Below are 25,902 nucleotides of genomic sequence, written 5' to 3' on the forward strand. Positions count from 1 at the left end.
AAGGTTGAGGAAAATGCAGTGTGATGTGTACTGGAGTTGTTTTTTTCAAAATATATAATATGGTATATGCACATTTCCTTGTTGGAATAAGTAGTCTTAAATGTGAATAGGAATTCTGGACTAATTTCTACACATTTGAAAATGGTTAGTTTAATTAAGTAGTACTTTTATTTTAGAACTCATGATGCCTTTTGTTCTTCTTGGACCTTTCAGATAAGAAATAAAAGCTCTTAAGTTTTTCAATTGAGACAGTGAGACCAATTGCTAAGTAGAGAGAGTTTTGTGCATGAATAGTGTGACATTCAGATATGAATGGTTAGAAATTTTCTTTGAAAGGGTATTTTTAGTTCCCAAAATAAGAAAAATAAATCAAACATTCTTTCTTTGTGGTAGCAAATACAAGTTTTATAAAGCCAGTGTGTATTATAGCTGCTTATTTAACAGAATTGATTTTCTAAAATAGGACAAAGAATAAAGAGAAAAGGAAATTCTGCAGCTACATCATAATGGGATTTCAGCCAATTTAGTACTTGTGAATAAACAGCCTGTTTGGAGACTAATTTTGCAAAATACATTCCTAACCATATAATAAAATTAAGCAATTCAGGAACTGGATCACGCTTGTTTCATGGCTTTAAGAGCTTCCGAGGACTGTCTGCCATATTCCCCCTTATTCTCAGAAGTGTCTGCTTTTACCTACAGCCATTTCCTGTCGGGTTAGTGGCACTGCCTGTCCTGTTGTCCCACCCACTTCTGCTCTATCAAAGTTCATACTCTGTACTCACCATTACAGTATCCAGCTGCTTTCCCCGCACATTAATCTGTGACTAATGTCACATGATGTTGTTTGTTCTCTTCTCCTGTCCCAGGGGGAGAAGGATGTGCAGTGAAGTATCTTGTTGTGGTAGTGTTGTTTTTTTTAGGGTATTTTGTTTCATTTTGATACGCATACAGATATGTATGTATCAACTAAGCAGGGGGGGGATTAGTTGATACAGCTAAGCCATTTTGATATCTGTATGTATATCAAAATGAAACAAAATACCCTAAAAAATAACACTACCACAAGATACTTCACTGCACATCCTTCTCCCCTATATATATAGAGGGAGTGTTGTGGTAGTATATATATGTATAGATAGATCTATAGTGTTGTGGTAGTATGTATATATATAGAGAGAGAGACAGGTCTATAGCTATATAGATATAGGGGAGAAGGATGTGCAGTGAAGTATCTTGTTGTGGTAGTGTTGTGGTAGTATATAGATATAGATATAGATATCTTGTTGTGGTATTTTCATAGTTTCATAGTTGGTAGGGTCAGAAGGGTAGTTTCATAGTTTCATAGTTGGTACGGTCAGAAGGGACCTAAGCAGATCATCAAGTCCAACCCCCTGCCATGGCAGAAAAGAGTACTGGGGTCAAACGACCCCAACAAGGTGTTCATCTAGCCTCCTTTTAAAGACCCCCGGGGTAGGAGCCAGCACCACTTCTCTTGGAAGTTGGTTCCAGTTCCTAGCCGCCCTGACTGTGAAGTAGCGCCTCTTGATGTCTAGCCTGAATCTACCCTCTGCCAGCTTGTGACCGTTATTTCTTGTCACTCCTGGTAGTGCTCGAGGGAACAGGGACTCCCCCAATGCCTGCTGGTCCCCCCTGACTAGTTTGTAAACAGCCACTAGATCCTTATCCACATCCCTCCTGAAGTGCAGCGCCCAGAACTGGATGCAGTACTCCAGCTGTGGCCTGATCAGTGCTGCATAGAGGGGGAGGATCACCTCCTTGGACCTGCTTGAGATGCATCTGTGGATGCATGACCAGGTATGGTTGGCCTTCCTGACCGCGTCCCCACACTGTTGGTCCATGTTCATTTTGGCATCAATAATGACTCCAAGATCCTTTTCTGTTTCTGCACTGACAAGAAGGGAGCTCCCCAGCCTGTAGGTATGCTGCTGGTTCTTCCTGCCCAGGTGCAGTACCCTGCACTTGTCAGTGTTGAAACCCATCCTGTTCTCATCTGCCCACCCCTGTAACCTGTCTAGGTCTGATTGCAGCCTACTCCTCCCTTCTAGTGTGCCCACTTCCTCCCACATCTTAGTGTCATCTGTGAATTTGAACAGGGTGCTTTTTACCCCCTCGTCCAAGTCGCTGATGAAGATGTTGAACAGTACGGGCCCGAGGACCGAGTCCTGGGGGACCTCACTGCCTGCATCCCTCCAGGTCGAATAAGACCTGTCCACCACCACTCCCTGGGTGCGGCCCTCCAGTGAATTAGTGACCCGTCTGACTGTGTAGGTGTCGACGCCACAGTCCCCTAGTTTTTAATGAGAATGGGGTGAGAGACAGTGTCGAAGGCCTTCCTAAAGTCCAGAAAGACTATGTCCACCACGACACCTGCGTCCAAGGATTTGGTGACCTGGTCATAGAAGGCCACCAGGTTCGTCTCACAGGACCTGCCTGTAATGAACCCATGTTGGCTGCCCTTAAGCATAATCTCCCCTGCTGGCTCCTCGCGGACATGCGCCAGGATAATTCTCTCAAAAAGCTTCCCCAGGACTGAGGTAAGACTAACTGGCTTATAGTTTCCTGGGTTCTTCTTCCTCCCTTTTTTGAAAATGGGAACCACATTGGCCCTTTTCCAGTCCTCTGGCACATCACCAGAGAACCACAAGTGCTCGTAACGCCGTGCCAGAGGTCCAGCAATGACCTCTGCTAATTCCCTCAGTGCTCTGGGGTGGAGATCGTCAGGACCTGCTGATTTAAATGCGTCCAGTCCCTCCAGAAGTTCTCTGACGAGGTCCTTGCTGACCCTAGGCCTGGGTGTGCCTCCCCTGGGGCCTACGGGAGGTCCTGGTGTTTGGGATGACCTGATCCTTGCTCAGAAAAATGGAGGCAAAGAAATTGTTAAATAGGTTAGCTTTGCTGTCTGGTGCGATGACCAGATTTCCTAGCGTGTCCTGTAGAAACCCCATGTTACCCGGTACCTTCTTTTTACTCCCTATGTATTTAAAAAAGGACTTCTTGTTGTCCTTGATCCGGGTCACTAGTCCCAGTTCCATCTCTGCCTTGGCCTTCCTAACTACCCCCCTACAGCCCTGAGCAACAGAGGTATAGTTCTCCCTGGTGATGGCCCCTCCCTTCCACTGGGTGTACACCTCCTTTTTAGCTTGGAGATGTTCCCGGATATTTTTGGTGAGCCATGGGGGCCTTTGTGCCCTCTTGCCCCCTTTGATCCGTGTTGGGATTACCTCCCTTTGGGCTTGGAGGATTGTCTCCTTAAGGAATGACCACTCTTCTTGGACACCCAGCTCCCCATCCCTCCAGGACTTCAGTGTCTCCCCCACTAATCTCCTTACCTCATTGAAATTCACCCTCCTGAAGTCCAGGGCAGCTGCAGGCCTTCACCACCTTGCACTGGACGGTGAATTCCAGCAGGCGATGATCCAGGTGGTCGAGCACCCGCAGTCCCCCCACCAGGTCGTCGCCCGTGGCCAAGACCAGATCCAGCAAGGCGTCTCTACTGGTGGGGCTGTGCACCTCCTGGGTTAGATGGAGGTCCTGTGGAGGTAGTGTTGTGGTAGTCTATAGATCTATATATCTCTAGACTACCACAACACTACCACAAGATACTTCACTCCACATCCTTTTCCCCTATATCTATATAGATATAGATCTATCTATCTATCTATAGATATACACGGGTGTATTTTAAGTTAGAGAGAGAGAGTCAAAGAAATGTGCCTTGCACTTGGAAGGGAAGCAGGTTTTGATGGTTTTAGGTCTCGCGGAGTTCGTGTTGTCTTGGGCAAAGGAAGTTTTCCATTTTATTAAGACTAAGTTTGCCCCTTTTGCGGAGCGCTCCCTTGTGCCAGCAGCCCCGGATCGCTAACCTCAGCATTCAGCTGACAGCTTTGTGTGGCCTTGTAGCCGTGCTGAGCTGAGGCCGTGCCCGGCTACGTTCATCCCTGCCATGCGGTGACCGCACGATGCAGGGATCAGCGGCGGTCCGGATGGGCCCGGCTCTGGCAGAAAGGAGGATTTGCGGCTGCCGGACCTCAGCTAGCTGCAGGAGTCCAGCACAGGCAGCGCCGGGCTCGTCCGGGGAGGAGGGAGCTGCTAAGGATTCAGGAGCACGCTCTCGTGCCGCAGGAAACTGCTGTACAGGGGCTGCAACCTTCACCGTGCCCCAGCCGCAGCGCCTTGCGTGTCGTGTCCTCAGCTGCCTTCCTCCGGGGGCTCGTCGTGCTCGAGCTGTCCGCCCCGCGCCGGGCGCGCGCACACGTGGGCCGGGCCCGGAGCTCGGAGCCCGCTCCCGCCCCGCCGGCTGCGGTGTCTTGGGGCCGCGCCGCGGCTGGGCGTAGCGGCCGGGGGCCCGGCCAAACAGGAGATCCTGGGTTCGAATCCCAGCGGTGCCTGCGCGGGTCGCGCCGCCTTTTGCCCCCTCCCCGCGCACGGGGGGCCGGGCTGCTTTTGTCCCGCTGGGCGAGGCTGCTCCGAAGAACAGCTGGGAAAGCCCTTGCCTGCAGGGCCCTGTTATTCCTGGCTGGGAGGGTGCAGGGAGCTGGGGCTTTGTCATCAGCTTCTGGGCTGCAAGCATCGGTGTGTGCAGACAGCCTGGGGACTGCCCCGCGCCACCCCACGGGTCCCTGTCTGCAGGGCCAGGGAGCAGAGGGTGAACGGGGTGCCAGGGGGTGATTTGTTTTCCCCACGGGGATTTAAACCATTTCCTCCAAGAATCTGGCCAGTCCCTTTTTCTTCCTGCCAGCTTCCACCACATCTGGTGGCAACGAGTGTCACCCTTTAATTGCATGCTGCGTCCAAAGCCTCTTGTTTTAAACCTATGATTTACTAGTTTCATTTTATGGTGGTTTTTAAAAAATGTTATGTTTATTTACCAAGAGCCAGGAAAATTCCCCTCTCGAAACTCTTTTGTTCCCCAGCAGCTTCGCCACTGGGAAATTCATTTATTCTTTCCGTGGTTTGCTTTAATATTTGCTAAATGTATTATGGCAAAGTATTTACATTGCTGCTCAGCTTTGGGACCCTTTATTCAGCTTCCCATACTAAAGGATTTCAGAAATAACTCATGCAAGGGGCAAGGATTTCTTAGGAGGATCTCTTTTTATTAGGCCAACTCTGTAGTTGGGATGAAGTTTGACAAGCTTTCAAATGTGAAACCTGCTCCTCAGGTCTCTGACTACAGGAAACTAGGCACAGCAAGCTAAGCACGGCATAGGGGAGCAGCTAAGAAATTCTCAGGTATAGCAGATACACGATTAGCAAAAGCAAAGAAGCTGAGTATATCAGGAGATCAAGGCCTATCAAAACTGGGAATGAGAATCAGTCAGTTCCCAGTGTAAAGTAGTAATATGTTCTTTGTGTAGTCAGCAACGCTGAGTGTTAATAATTCAGGACAAAACAATGTCAAAATATAACATCTTAACCTGGACAAAGAAGTATAAATGTTAAGGGTCAGATTCTGTCTTAGTTATTAAGCTATATTGATGTGGTATTAGTCCTGATTTACACCAGTTTAAATGAGGGCAGATTTTGTTCCAAACTCTAAAGGTATAGGGCCAGAACCTATAAATGGTACTGTGAATAGTCCCCCCAGAGTGAGGTAGTAAAATAAATACTAAAGACTTGCAGATGCTTGCACACATAATGTTAGACACGTGGAAAGTTATAACCCAGTACAACTATTCACCTGAGTAGCATTACTCATTTGTGCATCTGCAGGATCAGATCTTTGGGCTGCAGTCCTTCAATTGCGCCCTAAGGGGAGATAAATCCCACTAGGGCTTTGGAGGGCTATAAGTGGAACAAACAGGTCTAATTTATGGGAAACCAGGTGCATCTACTACATGCGACGCTACAGCACAGTAGCGATGCGTTACTGCAGCACAGCTCATTGCTACGGCACTATAGCATCGCTGGGCATGAACCGTGATGGTGACGCTACTGCGCAGTATTAACGAGTTAGTGTGCAGTAGATTGTTGCTGCTGTGCAGTAGCTTCTAAAAAAATGTGTGGCAACAGTACTGTGCAGTAATGACGGTTACTGCACAGTCATTTAGTACTTGGTTAAGCAGGTACTAAATAAGTGTGCAGTAACAACTGCTTGTGTAGACGTGGCCGCTCTTAAATCTTCAGGCTGGGATGTTTTAGTTGTACTATTTGGAAAGTGCTGTATAAAGACTATTGGCCATAGATAAGGAGCATAACCCTACGTGCAAATTGAAAACATCAAACAAATCTTTAAATTGTACTTAGGAGTATCCAACATATAGATGCTTTTTTCCTGCTAAACTTTGTATGTAGGAAGAACAAGACCTATAATATGTAACACTGCTAGGAGAAAGTGCAAGTCAGTGCCATAGTGATTCAATTGCACAGTTGTTCACTGATTTGTATTGTAACAGAACTTAAAGAAAAAGAAGCTGGTGTGAGGCTCTTTATCATGCCTCCTGTGGATCTGAAGTGGTTAGCAGAATAGATCCAGAGGTATGGAGAAAAAGTTCATCTCATCCTTAGCATTTTTCTGTTCCATGACCGCGCTGGGCGATAAAAATAAAGTCACAAGGTTTTCCAGCGTCAGTTCTATGCTGGTGCCCTGCTCACAAATATGTGTATGGGGAAATGTTAATATCAGTTGTGTTACTCTAGTCTAGACCAAGGGTGGCCATCCTGCAGTGTGGGCAGTCTGTGTGTGGCATGCAGCAGATTGGGGACAGAGCCGAGTGACAGATAGGGCAGGAAGCAGAAAGGTAAGGAGCTGGTCAGGCAGAAGAAGGGCATTGGAGTGGCACTTGGTGGGGAGGGAGGTGCGGGCCTAATTCATGATACACCAGCCAAAAAGGTTTCCCCCCACTGCCGTGGCCTGTACTGTGGTCTTTTCAAGGCATTAAGAGAATAAGCATGAATATTTAGTGTTAGGCAATTCTTTCAACACACTGTGGGCATCTACATGAGATGTTTACTGTGGAGTTGCCTATTTCACTCTGCAGTAAAGCATCACACATCTACATGAACAGTGCTATTAGGCTGGAGTAAACTAATTCTGCCATAGGATAGTACTGCCCAATGCAAGTACTATTTACTTACTTCACTGCAGCACATGTACAGATAGCAATCAGGGCTGGCTGGGGCACAAGGGTGTTGCAGTGTGGGGTAGCTGGCTCCACGGCATATTGAACTGGGAATGAGCAGCCCTGGGCTGGCAGGCTGATTCCCCAGGTCCCCTGCCAGCTGTGGCTGTGCCACCCTGGCTCAATGTGCTGCGGCCCTGGCCACACATATAAATGCTATGCCTGGGAGCAATAAACTCTGGCACAACCTGCACCAGAGTTTATTGCATTACACTAATTTCATGTATATTTATGTCCTCTGTATGTAACGAAATCTGTGTCTTGTGTACAAGAGGGGGTTGCTTATTGGTTGCTCTCTGTTGGATAAAATCTATGTAAGTTAGTCAGACTCTGCCCTATTATTCCAGTGGGGATAGACAGCTCAGATGTACTGGAGTAGAAAAATGCTACACATAGGAAGAACTGATTGTGTAAATCAGGTGCTTATGAACATTTCCCACCTGAAAGTGAGCCCGGCAGGTCAGTTAACTTGGTAGGTCCATTATTGGTGGTATGAGCTTATAAATTGTGTCATACTGAAATCAATAATAAATGTTTTTATGGTATGTCTACAGGAATGGCATGATGACCTAGCTAGCATGGCACAGCAGTGGCTTGGTTAAAAAGTAAAAATGAAGTTCTAGAAAGAAAATGAAAGCTGCCTAGATGTCTTCCCCTGCTGCAAGCTGTTGCCAGTATCAGCACTGCAGTATTCCCTGCCTTTTCTGAGATGTCCAACTGTCATGCTTTGGAAGGAGAAGTTGAACACTTCTTGTAATACTTCAGTATGAAGATGGTCAGGTCAGTCCCTTTGTGTCATTCACTTCTTTCAAAATGTTGGATAGCCTTTGTAAGGGATGAAAGTAACTCATTCGAAGAATCACTTAGGAACCAGCCTTTGTCTCCAGACTATTTAAATACTTGTGACACATACATAGTTCTAATCCTGTAAACACAAATGCAACATGGGAGCAAACCTGCTGAAATCAGCCCCAGTTTGGGCTATGCATGTACATAAACTTTTGTGCGGTCAGGGCCTGATGAACAGGAGTAACTTTGCTTGCATTACTACTCCCATTGACTTTAGTGGGGCTACTGCCATGAACAAGAGTTTGCAGGATTCAAGGTGTAATTCCAGTATTTTAGGAGTTAAAGCAAAAGCACAATAAATCTATTCATCACCATAACTGCATGCTTGTTTCTGGTGTTTTAATTCAAAGATAAAAATGGCATTCTCTTACAAAAAACTGTAGAATTATTTATATGTAGAAGTGATCTTGGAAGCACGGGCCACATCCAGACGAGCGCAGCCGTGCAGTTTGTGGTACCACAGACTCGTCTGCAGTGCCACACACCGCCCATTCAGGAGTTTCCTGCACTGCTACCTTACAGCATGGCAGGGTGGGGGGAGGGTTTGACCCTGGGAGATCCCGGGGTCAAAAAAACCCACACAGAAAAAAAGCTGGGTGGCACATGTAGCTGCAGTGCATGCTGCCCAACACAAGGACCTGGCCTGCTGGAGCAAAGCTTTGACGGCCAGCCAGGCTTCAAACTGCAGGAGTGCCACAGCTGTAGCTTCCCTGGCTTCCATGACCCCAGGTAAGGCTGCTGGCCCCAGCCTTCCCTACCCAACCCAGGGTAACCTGCCATGCACCAGAGGGCACATGGCACAGGTGTTCCTTGGGTACAAGTAGCAGCGGCACAAGGTGTGCCTCTGCTTCTTGTCCCCAGGGAACCAAATGTTCACACTCATCTGGACGTGGCCATGAAGTGCAAAACTGAAAATGTGACCGAAATATCTAACATTTAATCTAAATGAGAGTGTGCATGTGCATGTGCATGTACTTGTGCGTGTGTTCTTTATGATCTCACAGAGCTATTTGGTTCTGGAGCAGCAAGAGAGGCAGAACCCAACGAACAGAAAGAAAGGATGAGAGAAGGAAGGTTAATTTTTAAAGTTCTGAACTGCAGCAGTCCTAAGTAGTTACACCTTGGGGACTGATGCAGCCGGTTGAAGGCCATTTGAATTTAACATAAGTTTGTAGCCACAGATTTTCAAACAACATTTAAGTTTACACATGATCTGCCAGGCAGCAGGGTGTAGCAGCTGCATTGCTATAAATATTTGCATTTTTGTTTTAAGTTGATTTCAACAAGGATGTACAGCTTTCCTGTCCTCAGATTTTATGCCATCCTGTCAATTAGATGTAAAACAAGAGAAAAATGTGTGGTTTACACAGCAGTAACTGCTCAAAGTTATGGCAAGTGGTGCTTGTTGGTCAGTTTGCCAGGCCTATGACTTACAGCGCCAAGCAAAATTATTTAAAAAACTATACAGGCAAACATAAAAGGTTTCAACCAACTGAGAGGTGGTCTTGACCAGTCCTACTGGTGCTCCAGGGTTAAGGAAGGCTGAGTTTTGCCATTTTGCCACTTACCTGCCTTCTGACCCAGGGAATGTGACTTTTTAAATCACTGCGTAGTCTAATTTCTCCATCCGTAAAATGGGGATGATCATACTTACCCACTGAACTACTTGAGCTCCTTAGTGAAGGCTGCTTCATCAGTGAAAAGTATTATTCTTCTTACTGATAAATCCAGTATGTGTATAACTAAGGTCACATGAATAACAGGTCTCTTCAGCAGCAAAATATACTATCTCTATTCACAAATTCAGGGCCTGCCCATCTTGAACCAAATGCAGGACTAGAGCCTTTGTTTGGAAATACAATGTTTGGGAGTCATTTAAAGAAGTCCCTTGAAAATTTGGCCCAAGGATTTTTCACTGTATATAAGTTTCTGTTAAACTGTGTAACCTTCCTGCAGTACATGTAAGACACTGAACAACTGAGGTGGTACAAATGGATGACTAAGAACAGGTGAATTTTGATGAGATCCTGCATCCTTCAAGTCCCTTCCAACCCTTTTAGCTGCACACAACACTTACTTAAGAAAATACTTACTTAGCAGCAGTAAGAAATATCAGTATTGTTTCTGCTCAAGAGGGCTACCTCAGAAAATATGTCTAGAAGTATGTAGAAATATACAGCTGTAGAGTGCCAAACAGTTGCACATGCACAGAAATTAATCACCCATTTTTACTGTTTAAACTACAGGCTCAGATACTTCTGCCTTTGAAGACATGGTGGGATGAAGCAAATTGGTATGATTTTGAAATCAGGGACTACTCAGGCCCTGTCTCTCTCAATTACGCATAGGTGACATGACCATGAGTTTCTTTAACATGCAATAACATCGTTTATATTGTCCTTATCACCATCTTTGATTATTTTAATATATAGCTTGTCTGGGCAAGGACAAAGTATGTGAAATATTGATATATGAATGGCATATGATGCCCTGGTTTGTTCACTTTCGTTGTTTGTAACTACAGACCTGTGTAGGGAGTAGAGCATGTCATAAAAATTAGCAAGAATGTTTTCAGTTTAGACAACCAGCATTTTGTACTGTAAAATATTTTGCTTATATGTAAAGCGACTATTGTCTTGATGTGCATGTACCCTGCTTTTACTTGTTTAGGGATAAAAGCTGAAAGTCGCATCACTGTGGTAAGGTGTACCCTGCCATAAGCCTACTTCATGTCTATTCACAAACTCATGGGACAACAATTTAAAGGAAAATATAACAAGGTATAGCACACAGTAAAAGGCTTACCAGGTAGAACAGGTAGGGACACACTTCACTGTTTTTCCAAAATTTCCTAGGAGTAAATAGAATTTATCACTTCCTGCTTTTTTTTAATAAGCATGAATAAAATTTGTGTCTGGGAAGTTCAATATTCATGACGGTTTTGCATTTTGATGCACAGAAACTATTCATTTGGTCCAAGAATGGCTCATGGTGAGCAGCGCATTTCCTTACGTGAGAAGGAGTGTAACAAATGTTTTTCTTATGTCATTTATAACATAGATATGAGGCCAGTTTTACTGTTGATGAAACAACGTGGGCTCTGGTAAAGTTTTGCCTGGGATAGATTTGTTTTAATGATGTTATATAATTATTTCTGAGATCTGAGGGGAAGCTACAGAAACTACACTGATTTGCACCATCCGAGCATCAGGCTTTGTATGAAAGAGACAGATTTTCAGAGGTTGCAACCTGGATTTCCATTTTGCACATGCTACCGATTGCTCACACAATCAGTTGCTAGTCATAAATGGTAGAATTGAGATGTATAGCATCCTGAGTTTTGCTTGCCAAGTGATACCCATTCAAAACAGATCATTTACTGTGAGATGGTGTTTGACCATACCACAACATTTTCTATACTTTCAAGAAGAAATAGGATAGTAAATTTAACTTGCCCTAGTAAGTATATTTAAAAATAGACATTACTTTAGTTAGGTAGTAACATTGTATCACTTATGTCCACCATTGATATTTAGCAAATGTCAGGGGAAAAAAATTAATCTGTTTTTGAGAATTCAGCCACTGAGATTTTGTATAGATACTTCTGAATGAGTTCTGTATGGTTTGGTGCTTACAGAAAGTCTGAATGGTTTGGTGCTTACAGAAAGTCCTCTGCAAAAGGAAATGTGGCCTGAGCTTTTGAAAATGCTCATCTCAAGGGAACTGCTCAAAAAAATCTTCAGCTGCTTGGCTTATGATGACTAACATACTTCATGAGAAGATTTCAGCACCACTTACCCAGTACCATACCTAGACTCCTGGCGGCCTCAGGTGAACTTTTAGTATCAGGCCCCGCTTTGCCAGAGAGCATGATAATAATAATTGGACAATGGAAAAAAAATTACCATTTTCGGGCGCCCTTTCTGCCTGGGCCTTGGGCAGCCACCCAGTTCGCCCATGCCTGTGTCTGGGTCTGCACATGCCTCGTGAAATTTTATTGAAAGCTTACTCCACTTGCGTAGTGACTCCATATTCTTTTCTTAGCCGAGGTGCCTTCTTAGCAGAGGTGCCTGCATCATTTGAACTTCCCCACACAGATGTGATCACATTTATTTTTTCAGTTCTGTGCTTCTAGGCGTAGAAAAATACGACTTAGTTCCTGCAGACAGATGTGCACACTGAGGCCATCTTTATCACAGAGACAGCTGCCTGAAGAAGAAAAGTATTAGGCACAGTCAGATGTTTAGTGGTTGTTTATTGTAGAAGTGACTGCTGGCTGTAGGGGTGGAAATTTTCCAGTTTTCAGGGAGAGCAAAGACCCTACAGCTGACATTGCTGCACACTCATTATTCACAAAGCTTTCACTAAGAACATTTGATGCAAACATTGAGTGAAGCCTCTTCTCCTCTTAACCCATTTGCAAGACTGCTCTTCATATTCCTGGCATGTCATTTTGTGATGTATCATACTCTGACAGGCATGTCCAGTTATACAGTGTTATGTTTATATAATATGATGTGATGTACATGGCACAAAAAGATTAGCTGGAATGTAGTGTGTCAGCTCTGAACTTCACAGGGGGGAAAAAAAATGATGCTTGGATACCACAGCAATCACTGCTTGCAAAAAATATTTGTAAGGGTCATTTGCTACTTGCATGCTGTCCTTCAGTTGTGTTATACAGTTTTTAATCTACTTTCTTAAAAATCAAGTAATGATATTGAAGAGTGATTATGATAGGAAACTACTGTAAAAATAGTTTCCTGTTACTTAGCAGATCTGCTTCCTGTTTGCATTTAGTTGCTGTGATTAACATTCCAGTATTGCATGGCACAGAAGCTGAGCTCTGTGTGTAGTGATAGATGTAGGGGTATAAAGTACCCATTCCAAAGAGAATGCAATTTAAAAGATGGAAAATACTCTGCCAGAAAACATGGGGTCATAATGAGGACAGGGGATTTTTGCAACCCCACTTCCTGCCCTCCTGGACCTCTGCTGCTGGTCTGCTCTCCATCCAGCATAGATCACCCATGGCCTTGGGTTAAGAAAGGCTGTTCCACATGTTTCACAGGGGATATGGATACTCTCAAATCTGTTCACCTTCTGATTCAGAATGAAAACCTCAAATCTCAAAATTCTCTGTAAAATGGGAGGTAGCCTGGGCCCTGAGGCAGGCTGCCCTCAAGCCACGAACCCTGGAAACTCAACCCTGAGCTGTCTGGCTAGTGGTGTGGGCTGCCCATGATCTGGGAGGGTGAGTTGTCAGGAAAGCTGCCAGCAAGCCAGGTACTGTCAGAACCCTGCTGTTTCTGGAGGACATTTGTCAGAGTGTATGTCTCCATGCAGCCTTTCACTGCCAGTGAGTCAACAAATCCCAGTGAGAAATTTCATTAGAATTCTTCTGATTAAATCTTCTTACCAGCCTGTGCTTCTGGCCCTTCATGTTTCTTAGCTATGAGTAGGACTTAAGCTCTAGGTCCACTTTCCATCTGCTGTCTGGCCCTGTTAAACTATGCAGGACATGCACACTGGGCATGTCTACATGAGACGCTTAATGGCAAATTAGCATAGTTTACTGTGAAGTAAGCATGTGTGTCTACATGTACACATGCTTACTTTAGAGTAAATCTCCCTAATTCTGATTAAATTTGCTACCTGCAAATGCAAGTAGCAAATTTACTTAGCATTAGTAATGGCGCTGGAGTACTTGTGTAGACACCTGACCAGGAGCCAAATCTGTTCCTGGTTAGCTGTCTGGATATAGCTATATCCTGGATATAGCTCCCTCCCCCAGAAGCTGCCTGCTGCCAGGGTGGGCTCTGCCACAGAAACCCAAACAGGACTTTGTCCCCCTACCCGGCAGCAGAGAGCTCCAAGCCCCCTGCTCCCAGATCACGATCAGGGAGCAGGGGCTGAGAGATCCTGATCTCCCAGCCCCCACTCCACCATCGTGATTGGGGAGCAGGAGGTTGGAAGACCCTTATCTGTCAGCACCGGCTCCATGACCGTGGGGCTGCTGGTGGGAGATAAGGGTCTCAGCCTAAGCCCTGTGACCAGGGAGCTCAGGCTGGGTGATAAGCATCTCCTAGGAGCGGCCCCATGGTTGTGGAGCTGGTGCTTGGGGCTGCCTGCTGGTGGGATGAGGGAGCTTGTTCCCTGCTCAGCTCCGCGAGTGTGGAGCTGGGGGTGCAGGCTGGGGATGTTGTTCCCCACCAGCTCTCCAAGCCCGGAGCTAGAGAGGGAACAAGCTCCCCAGCCTGTCCCCCTGCCGTAAGCCCTAGGTGTCTTGTCCCTGACCTAATTAGTGAGTGTGCTCAGTTTACATTACTAGAGTAATAATTAACTAATTGGGTACGGTGTTCAGAAGATGTTAGAAGAACTCCCCATTAGACCTCTATGAGTGGTGAGAGGGGCATGTGCAGATAAATGTTGATTATATAACAAAGTTCATGCCAAAAGTGATGTGGAAGCACCAAAAGTTGATACTTTGGTTCTAAGACGATAAGAGATCTGATTGGTGTGTTCATTGATTGGTGACTTTCCTGAAAGTTTGATTGGACAACAGATGATTCACAATTATGGTCTGATTGGTTCCCTTAAAAAGAGTCTGCATGTGAGACCAGGGATGTGGAACAGATTGGGAGGGCCATCCCTAGGGGGGTGTGAATCGGGGTGACTGCTCTGGACCCCATGCTTAGGGGGGCCCCACAGAGCTGGGCTGGCTCCGCATCTGGCCGCTCACCCCCCTTGCCCACCACCGCCGCAATGTCTGGGCCTTGCACAGGCTGATTTGCCCTGGGCTCTGCACCCTGCTACGGTCATCTCTGGAGATTGGGCTTGTTGTGAGTCCAGATTCGTTTGTGTGTAAGTCTGAGACACGAGTCTCTGCAGAGTGAGTTTGGAGAATTTGTGGGATTAGTAGCATGAGTTGCTGGTGTTTTGCTTGAGGTGTGATAAGCTGTGTGGTGGAGAGTGGTTTGCATGCCTCTCTAGTCAAGAAGCGAGGAGGTTTCCCAGAGGTCATAGGCTGAGGCTGTGAACCATCTGTCTATCTCACCAGGAACTGTCGCCTTGGCAAGAGGGTAACATGTCACCCTCCCTGTTGAAAAGAGCAAACTCTCTGAGAAGAACAAGAAAGCTCTGGGGATTGCATGGGGCGACTGAGAGGACCTGGCTCACTTGACCAAGCTGCAGGGCTGTCTGCGACTGCAGGAGCTGTCACTAGAGTTGTAACACAGTTAACAATTGAGTGAGACACCATAATTTGTTTTCTATTTTGTTCCTTGCTGTTCTGACTATTGTTTGTTAACTGTATGCTTATTGTTCTCTTCGTATGTTAATTATTCGTTCCTTTAATAATATAGTCCTGCTGTTTAAACACTAATTGAGTGCCTGATTTCTTTATTACTCATAATATCAGATTGATCTGGACAGTAAGGCAATAATCTGATGAGAGGATTAGCACCCACCACTTTTCATTGAGGACTGTTTAATAGCCAGAATAATTTGCATAACGAATGGACTCATTTGCATAACTGCCCATAACGGTTTGGTGTCCCTGGGTGGGCATGCTAATTAAGATAATTAATTGGGCCCTGATAATTAGTGTTGATTCCAGACCTGAGGAAGGGTCATGGCTATTGAAATAACAGACTCAGGACTGTTGTATTTGTTGTAATAGACTCACCAGTGTTGTGTTTGTTGTATAACTAATCAAATACTAGACTAGCATATTAGTGTTTGAACTGTGACAAAGTTAGTTAGTTAAGTTAGGATGTCTGAGGTTGCTACCGAGAGCGATAAGGTTGTCAAAACTTTTGAAACTTTTGAAGAGTGGTTAGAGCCTTTGCTAAGAGAGAAGTACATATGGAAGTACCCATTGCAGAAGGTTGTGTTGTGGAAAGAAGCTGAAATTAGCCACAATGGGTTTGCATATGAAGTTTTTTGTGTTAAATGGGTAGATTGGTTAAATGAGAAAAAGAAAGACAAGTGTTGTCTTAAAAAGCAGCTTTGCTTGGGTTATTGGACTGTGTGAGGAAGTTATCAGAGAAGGCTAAACAAGTAGCTAGACTTGTAAAAGCTTGAAAGGGCAATTGGTGGCTTTGGAGTAAAGTGCCATAACTAGATAAAGTACATGTTGAAATGAAGGCTTTTCAGGGAAATGCATGGAAAGACGCTAGCTTGATTGTAGGATATAGGTTGTAGCCATGTTGGTCTAAGGACATAGGCAGACAAGATTCTTTGGGTAAATCTAATCTCTTATTAGACCAACTAAAACAGTTGGAAAAATTGTTCTTTGCAAGCTTCGGGTACAAACACTCTTTGTTAGGCAGAGGAAGCCTAACTTTGCATCTGCAGTTAGCTTGCAAAGAAGAATTTTTCCAACTATTTTAGTTGGTCTAATATAAGATATCGGATTTACCCAAAGAACCTTGTCTGCCTAGCTCGATTGTAGAACTTAAAAAAGAGATAAGATTCCTGAAAAAGGATGTCAAGTTGATAGTGGAGGAAAGCCAGCACTGGAAGGAAGATGTGAAAAATTTAGATGCTGCGTTCAGAGTGCTGAGGAGATAGCACACAGAGGAACTGGCAGTGGTAAACCATGAAGTGTGTGAAAAGAGAATTGCAGAGTTGAGAGAGCAGTTAAAGGCTAGCTAGTCTGTAAGTTCAGTTGTTCCAGTGAGAAGGAATATTACCAGAAATATTCCTAAGTGTGATGACAGTTCTGATGATACAGATTTGTCATGTAACAGCAGTTTTAACTATTGGACTGCTTCTTTAGTAAAAGTGGGCAAAGATATAGGCAAAGGTCCTTCGGCACCGATGGCTTCAATCCATATTAAGGAGATTGTGAGATCTGCCCTGTGAGGAGGAGTCTTGACAGAGACATCAATAGTTCCATTGACAGCATAGCAAGTAAGAGCTCTGGGAAAAAGAATAGGACCACTGAAGAAAGAGACGGCTGAGAGTTGGGTGGCCGAGATGGCTTTGACTAGCGAAAGATCTGGGTACACAGTGTTAGATCTCATAGTTCAAGAATGTATGGGTGCCAAAGATTTTGTGGTGCTACCTGTGCAGATAAAGAATAGGACTACGTCAAATAGTGCTGGTGTAAGAGAAGAAATTTTAAAATGGGTCTTTCCAGTGGAACCGCCAGTTGTGCCCTTCCATAAGGAAAGACCCTGGTGAGAGACTGGAGGCGTACTTGGAAAGAAAAAAGCTTTTATTTTGTGTCTGCAGAATTGGCTCTGCCCCAGAGGGGGAATGCAAATTTATTTGATTTTGATGAGAGAGCTTTTAAAGAGCTACTTGTACGAGGATTTACTCCTAGGATAAGACTGTACTTAGGGGGAAGTGTGCTTGATGCCTCTTTGGGGGATATTATGAAATGGGCAAAGCAAGGTTTCGACCTGGAAGCTAGTGGGAATATTGACACTAGGAAAGTAGGAAAGATCGCTGTTGTTTCTGGAAAGAACTTAAGTGAGAAAGATAAGTCAGTCAAGCATTATAAACATCAGACCAAAGTAGTGAGGTTTGACAGTGACAGTACAGATAGTGGTTAGTCACAGAGAAGGTTGAAGGAGAAACCCCAAGTCAATGTGATTAGCCTTCATGCTGATTACAGGGGGACTCCTGATCATGAACAGAACCTGAATTCTGGTTCAGATAAGGAGAGATATGAAAGAAGAGACTGGAGTCACAAGGGGTTCCAGGAAAGGAACTGTCAGGATTATAAGGAATGTAAGGAATTTAGATCTTCTTGGAATAAATTCAGAGACTCTCTTTGGAAAAAGCTCTTAAGATATACTCAAAAAGAGGTTATCAATGGATTGCCGACAGCAGAGTTACTAGAGAGGTTGTTAAAGTAGAAGACAGAGAAAGTAGGAGTTAAGTCAGGAACCAGTGGCACGGAGGAGAATCTGCCTCTGCTGCATGTCAGTCAATGATTGTGACTGAGACAGCCCAGCGCTCCTCTCGCCCCCCAGTTATCTGACCATCAATTTGGTACTGATTACATATGATTGTTGGGGTCGTCCCATCATTGTGCTGTGGTACAAGCAGTCTATGTTAGTTGATACTGGTGCCGTGTTCAGTGGTGTTAGGAACGAGAATAGGCTGTTCTCCAATTGGACGCCCAGTGAGGTGAAAAGCTAGGAGGGTTTGATGGCTCAGTGAATAAAATTGGGTTTTTGGAGCTGAGACCATTCAAAATTGGCTCACAAATTGGATTGTCTATATTTGGCTTTTGTAAATTGCAGGGGTAGAGATAATTTTATATGACCTCCTGGGAAATTTGGGGATTACACTTGATTTGCTGAATCCTATACTAAGAATCACAGGGAAGCCTGTGAAAGCATATGATGTCATTCCTGCAAGACATCATTAGGCCCCTATTAAGGCAGCAGAAACCTTAGACCTGCTGCCCTGGGACGGAGCATTAGGACTCTTGCACTGAGTGTGAAAGAAGTTTGGGCAACAAACAAACTTCAGTGAAGAAGGATTGATGCAGCTGGAGAAATTAAAGGAGCGTATTCAAAGCTGCAAAAGCAGTACAAGTTTCCTAGAGAAGCTGAGAAAAGCATTGAGGAAATGATCATTGCATTAGTGCAGCAGGGAGTACTAATCAAAACAAAAAGTAGAGCAAACAGTCTAAGATGGCCTGTGAGAAAGGCCAATGGAAAGACATGACAATTGATTACAGACATTTAAATAAAGTGACGACAGCACTAGCACCCATAGTTGCTAAATACCTGGAAGTATTAGTGAGTGTCGCTCACGGGGCTACCTGGTTTTCCATGTTAGACCTATTGAATGCATTTCTTGCAATTCCTGTGAACAGCAAGTACTGATATAAATTTGCATTTACATTTAAGTCAAAACATTTTTTTTCACATGACTTCCACAAGTATTTCTCAACAGTCCATCGTTCTGTCATAAGTTTGGTAGCTGAGTGTGGGAGCAATTGCCTGATTATTATTTGCACAATGTAATCTCTTAGGTTGATGATATCCTAGTTACAGCTGTCTCACGAGATGAATGCATAGAGAAAATAAAGATGGTGCTTGAAATTGTTTGCCGAACAGGGTTCAAAGTGAACCCAACCAAAGCACAATTAGTAAGTCAACATGATAAGTATCTTGGATTAAATTTTGGACTGGAAGGACATAGTCCGGACACATGAGTAGAATTAAAGAATGCTGGCACCTGCATTACTGTTTTCTTTAAAGTGCAGAATGCTTCCATTTGCTCAGCTCCCCAATGCCATTGCACTTCTTTCCTTAACAAACCATACAACGGAGCAGCAGCATGTGCAAAGATTTAAATAAATTCCCAGAGGAATCCTACGAGAACCAAGCCACTGCACAGAGGGTCTGAGTGGGACCAGGACCTTGGGAGCTGCTCGAGGTGGCTTCAACCCTGGCATGAGGCTGGATGGTGCAGGCATCACTGCACGCAGGGTCCAAGAGGGACCAGGACCTTGGGAGCCTCTCGAGGTGGCTCAGGACTCCAACCCTGGCATGAGGCCGGCACCAGTGGAGACACCACTGCATGGTGAGTCATTGTTGGTCTGAGGGTCCTTGGAGGGGGCAGGGCGGTTCGGGCCCCATTCCCCACTGCCGGTCACGAGGGCTTCACAGTGCAGCGGGCTTATACTGGAGCCCTGGCCCTGGGCACATGTGAGGCTGCCCAGGCCTGCAACCTGCTGAGAAGGCCAAGCCATCTGGGCGTGTGAATGAGCCATGCACCCAATGTGGGGGCTGAGACAGAGCACCCACTGTAGGAGCCACTTGCTTATCTGGGGACAAAACACCGGGAGCCCTTGCTGGACCCTACTTGCAGGGAAGCGTGAGTTCTTGGGCAAGGGGTTTTGCACCAGGGAGGTATACAGTGGATAGCCCCATCAGGGGGGGTTTATGCTAGAGAGAGATAGACTCTTCTAGAGGAGGGAGGTATTTGGGATTACCATACATTTTGGGGTGTTTATTAATTGTTTGCTGCATCTTATATTTTGGAGTGTTTATTAATTGTTTATTGTGTTTTATATTTTGGGGTGCTTACCCATCGATTGTTGGGACATACTTACCCTCTGGGGATCCATGGGCAAGGTTTCTCTCATGTGTCTTGGGAGACTGCTATATTTACCTGTTCTGTTATTTGCTGACTGGAATATATTATATGTAAATATTTATCTTTATCACCTATCCAGTTTATTCTATCCCCTCCCCTTTTATTCTGCACCTGAATAAACCAGGTATATAGTTAAGATATTGTGTCCTGGCCTTCCTCTATAGAGACACAAGAGAAGAGGAAGCTGCAATTATGCTGCTGTTTCCATCTCCAGCACATATGCCCTGCTGATCCTTCCCTTCTATTGGAGAGGGGAGTACACACTCTGGTGCACCCAGGTTACATGTGCATACACCGGAACCATGGTTATGGGTGCCCATATTTCACATAGCTACATAATGTGTGTTATTCCTACCTTTGTGTAAGGGGCAAAGAACAAGTTTTAATGTATTCAGCAATTACAGCAAAATAAAGAATCAACTTCTGTTTTAAAAATATTGAAAGATAATGGCTGAGGTAGTAGAAACAACAGATTTATTATCATTTTACAGTAGGTATTTTTTCTCTTTCAAATATTTCTGTTTGACTTATATTCAATCTTTAATGCCAGTTTGGAAGTTTATAAAGAATTGACTCCATTGACATCAGTGGCCAAATACCCACTACTGACTATTGGAAACAGGATTTCACTTGATGAAAATAAGCTCATAAGGAACTTGATTCATAATGGTAGAAGGAAAGCTGAGTCAACAGAAGAATTTTGCCCATGCTGTGAATAAAGCTGTAGAATCAGGACTGTTCTTATCTGCTGGTGTGTTTATAATTATTCTTTAGTTACATGGGACCATGAAGAATGAGCCATTGCATAGTGCACAACAAGTGCTGAAGGACAAATTTTCATTGTTTTTAATGAAATCAGTTGGGTGCTGAGCTCTTTTGACAATTTGGCATTAATAATTTAAGAGAACTAATATTTCAACCATCTCTCAAATTATAGCTCTTTCTGACATCAGTGGAATACATACTGTTTCTAGTGTTTTTTTTTAAAGAGAACATATGTTTTGTATATACGGTAATCTTTTTTCTCTCTTTTTTCCCTTTTTGACTAATGTGTAAAGATAAAAAATGTGGTAAGAACAAATAATGTATGAGCATTTACATGTTTCTATTTCATTGTACTACTTCACCCTGAATCTATCTACAGCAACTTTGTAACACAGCAAAAATATTGCATATAAGCATCTAACTATTACAGATTTGGTTTAAAACCAGGAAAAATATTAATCGCATACATTATTTAATATAAATAAATTATATAAACTTCATTTGCTTATTTGTTGAATAAATGATTTGATGAGATATAGAGCTGTTTAAATAGGGCAAACATTTAATGACAAGAAATTAATTTGTCAATTACAGCAACATTTATCAAATAATATGAGACAAACTACATTTAGTAGTGTCTAACTAGTTTCTTGCTATTCCAGTACTACACTGCTTTTCATTTAGCCATATTAACTTTTTTGTCAGGTTGAGTCAAAAACTATAAAAAGTCAAGGGTTTTTGGAGTTTTTTTGTTTGGATTTTTGTTTTCTTTTTTTACTGGTATGGGTTATTCTATGACTATGTGGTGTATCAGGGTTCCATTATTTCCTTCATTTCAATGCAGTCAAAATCTGTTTTTTTCACTTATTGTGTTCTTTGCCATGGTTGAACTCCAAAGTTTTCTCTTTTGTTTTTAATAGCGTGTCCTTTAAAATGTAAGAACAGTGGGATGCCTAACCCAGATAACAGCATATGTGCTTGTGATGCAGGTTGGAATTATGCATACTGTTCAGGTACAGTTTTATGACATGTAAAATAAGGATGTATTCCCACACAAAATTTGATCACAGTTCCCTAATATTAGTTCCAGAAGATCAAATGTCATATATGTTGGCTTTCAGCCTGGCTAGAGCCTGTGGAAACACAGTCTAGGAAGCTAAGGGAGCCTTGGTAAACCAACAGCTGTAGACACAAATTTGGACTATGTGGAGCTCTCAACTGTTTTGCCTTATTGTGCTTCTTTTAGTAAAATGCTTGCAAAAATCATTATGCAAGCATGGTGCTCTGGGACAAATTCAGATTGAGCTAGTGGAAATGAGAGCAGAATTTAGCCATCTCTCCTAGTACCAGCTTGTTGAACCTCTGATGTAATTATTTCCCTTGACTATAAGGACTACAATTGATTATATGGATGCTGCTAGCTTCTGCGTCACAGCAGTGCTAAGCAAAGGGCTCTCACGAGAGCAGAAAAAGAGATTTGGTGTTGTTTTGCCATTATCTGACTTGTGCGTGGCATTGATGATGGCAGATTTGGCTGGAGAGAAGTTAGTAGGTAGCATAAAATCTGAAATTGGTCCAAACCAGTCTAATATTTATCTTTTCTGCTATGAAGGGCTTCAGGAAAAATATTTGGGAGTGACTGTTCTGGTGAAAACTGTCTTTTTCACCAGACAGAGAAAGGGCAGAGCTTAAGAAAATTAGTGTATGCCTTAGCAAATACAAATGAAGAGTTAATGTAAAGTTAGGCTATTGACTGTTAAAAATGCAGTGAGATTTTGCATACTAACAGTTATGGTACAAATGTTCTCTCCTCTGTAACCATTTTGTTTCCAATTCACTGTGGGCATATTATAGTGGTTTGTTGAAACTCTAATGAGATGCTCTGTACTGGAACGCAACAAGTAAATTATCCACAGATATAGTGGGAATGGTGCAGAGCTAAATGCAGGTACTGCAGTAAGTACTTGTAATTGTTTCCAAGAGGAATGATTGTTTATTCAGTAAATCTATAGATATGTGGAATCAAATATTTAAAATTGCTTGGCTATAAAATATGTCATGGCTTCCCCTTTAAGGAAAAGTATTTTTGTGATTTATAGTCCTTATATTGCATGATTAAAGTCAATGGGAGTTTGGTCATTGACTTCAATGAGCATAGTATGAATTTCTCATAGAATTCAAAAGTTAATTCTGATAAAGGAAATGAAAAGAATTTAACTTGTAATTGCTATGAATTAAAGTAAAAAATGGATCAATGTCTTTGTACTTAATGAAAAAATAAAATATCTTCAGACCACTTTTTACAAATGAGTACAATGCCACTTTTATAGAACTAAAATTATTCTGGATTTCTGCTTTTTATAATGAGGTTAGAAGACTATTGTTTGAGTTAAGCTAATAAAGAGATCTATAATTATTGTAATTGTTTCCTTTCTTTCCTGAAATTAACAAGTATCTCTTAATAGAATAATATATTAGAATAAGCATACTTTTAAAAGCCCTGTAAATTTCATGCAAGTTTCTTTTATCTTTTGAAATTCACCAGTATTAACATACATATATTTAGCTTCTATTTTTAGCTACTTTTTAAGATGAACTTTGAACAATAGCAGAAATCATGAATGCTAATTAAAATACATTTCCTGAAGTAGCTTGTTGGTTGAATTAGCAACTGAAACAACATAAATCTGTACTATTTCTGTCAGAGTAAATACAAATATAAATAGATACTTTGATTTTTACTTTACCTAAGAAATCTAAATGTTTTAATTACAGGAGCCATTAAAAATTGCTAAAGTAAACAATACGCTGTCATGGACAAATATGCCATAACAATGGATTTTTAGACACTGGAATGTATATGCCAAGAAGGCTCAATGGGAATATCTGTGGTATGTATATGTAAAAAGAATTACTGTAAAACTCTGGCATTCCAAAATCTGCTCTAATATTGCTTTCTGTTTGCTACTTGTTGAGGGATATTGTCTCTCACTGCTGTTTTTGTCTATGAGCTTCAATGTTTCGTGATGCTCCATGTACATGTTGGCATTTGACTTTGTTGTTATTGTGGCTGGTTGCAGCTTTCTCTTGTTTTTCTTTTAGGCCATCTCTCATCAGTTATCATCTTTCTTTTTTACTTTGCCAGAGTGAGAATCCTGTCGAGATGGTTTCTTCTGAGAAGGGAAACTTACCCAGCTGTAGTTCTGCTTCTCTGTCTTGTAGGATTCTCATTCTTAGATAGAAGAAGTTATCTCATTTGAAGTGATTTCCACCCCCCACCCTTTGTTTTCCCTGAAGTGGGACCTGGGCTGAAGGGTCACACCAGGGTGGGGCCCGGGTGCCATGCTCTCAATGGATGTTTCGTTCCCTTATCTACCATGACTTGTTAATGAGAAAGATATCAGGAAGTAGTGCTATGGTGGGGTGCGTTGAGATGGGTGCAGGTCTTGGTGTGTGGGCATCTTCTATGGGGCTCCGCCTCCCCTACACCCCTGTCCACTTAGCTGTTCTTGTGATGCTACTAGGGTAGGCACCTGGTCCCCTAGATGCCTGTCTTCACATGGAAGAAGAAAGTTCCAACGTGGTGTGGCGGGCTTGCTGCTTTTGCCTGGCAAGCCTGGCTTGGAGAAGGACACTTTGGATTGGTAGAATATTTCCACCAATCAGGTAACAGCTGGGAGGGGCTCACCCCATCCCTGCTCAGAGCAGGGGGATGCGAGGAGCCCCTGGACCTGATTTACAACTGCACTTTGCAGGTCCAGCAGACTTCAGAGGCAGGGTCTCCAGTGTAAATTTTTATGCTGGGCAGACATGGTGAGGGATGGCGAGGAGAGAGGAGCTCTAGAGAAGACCATCATTGGGATCCAATCTGAGCCTTGACAGTGTACAGACGGTACACAGGTTGGCATATAGAGAGCTGGCCCTGGGAGCAGTTCGAGGCTGCTCGGGCCCCACATGGTGCACAGGTTGGTGCAAGGAGAGCTGGCCCTGAGAGCAGCTCAAGGCTGCTCAAGTTAGCCCCAGCTCTAGGCCGGATAACCAGAGCCCTGTAGTGTGGCTCATCATTAAACTAAAAGAGCCCCGGTGCCCAGAGCAAGTTGACAGCCCCCAGAGGAAGGACTGTGTGTTACTGGGAACCTGGGTCCCACAGGGGAGGTGCCGCTGGGCAAGGGACCCTGGGGGGAGTGGGCCTAGGGGGAGAAGACCCTGTCCCATTTGAGGGACCAAGTGGTTGGAACCCAGATAGGGTGCATCTAATATCTGGTATGGTTATGTTTCCTGTTTGGTATCTATTGTTAGTGTTATAAATAGTTGGGTGTATTAATTCTGTATAATGGACTCTGTAAGGATGTCTTTATTAGCTAACCCACTTGTGGTATAAACTTGCTGAATTGACTGTCTTGGGATTCTCCCCTCTTCTGGGTCTGAGGCATGGATACTTACCCAAATGCCCTCCCTAGGGCTGACTTCCTCTTGCTAACAGACCTTTATATGTATATTTGTATCTATATCTGTAATTATATCTATATTAAAGAGTTTTATATATAAATGTTCGTAACTCAATAAATTGTATATAGTTAAGAACTTTGGCCTTGGGCTAACTCTATAGAGGAAAGAGGGATCCGCTCAAGATTCTGGCATCCCTCTCACAGCACCCGTGCCTGCCTACCCATCCCATCTGATTGAGAATAGGGCACACCTGTGGGTGTACCTGGGTTACAGTGAGAAGAAAAGCTATGGCTGGCATTGTAGCTTAGCTGGTTAAAGCACCTATCTAGTAAACAGGAGATCCTGGGTTCAAATCCTAGTGGTACTTGTGTGCCTTGTGCTGTCTATTAGGAGGGTCAATTTCAATGAGTTAAGGAAATTAGTAGGGGAGGCATTGAGGTCCCAGAGGGTAGAGGAGTTGGGAATCTCAGACGAGTGGTTGTATCTTAAGGAGATGATCCTCTGAGCCCAAAAGGTGACAGTCCCAATGAGAATCAAAGGGGGAAAGAGGGCTCATAAGCTTCCA

Source organism: Alligator sinensis, unplaced genomic scaffold (genome assembly GCF_000455745.1).
Source record: "Alligator sinensis unplaced genomic scaffold, ASM45574v1 scaffold170_1, whole genome shotgun sequence".
Taxonomy (NCBI): domain Eukaryota; kingdom Metazoa; phylum Chordata; order Crocodylia; family Alligatoridae; genus Alligator; species Alligator sinensis.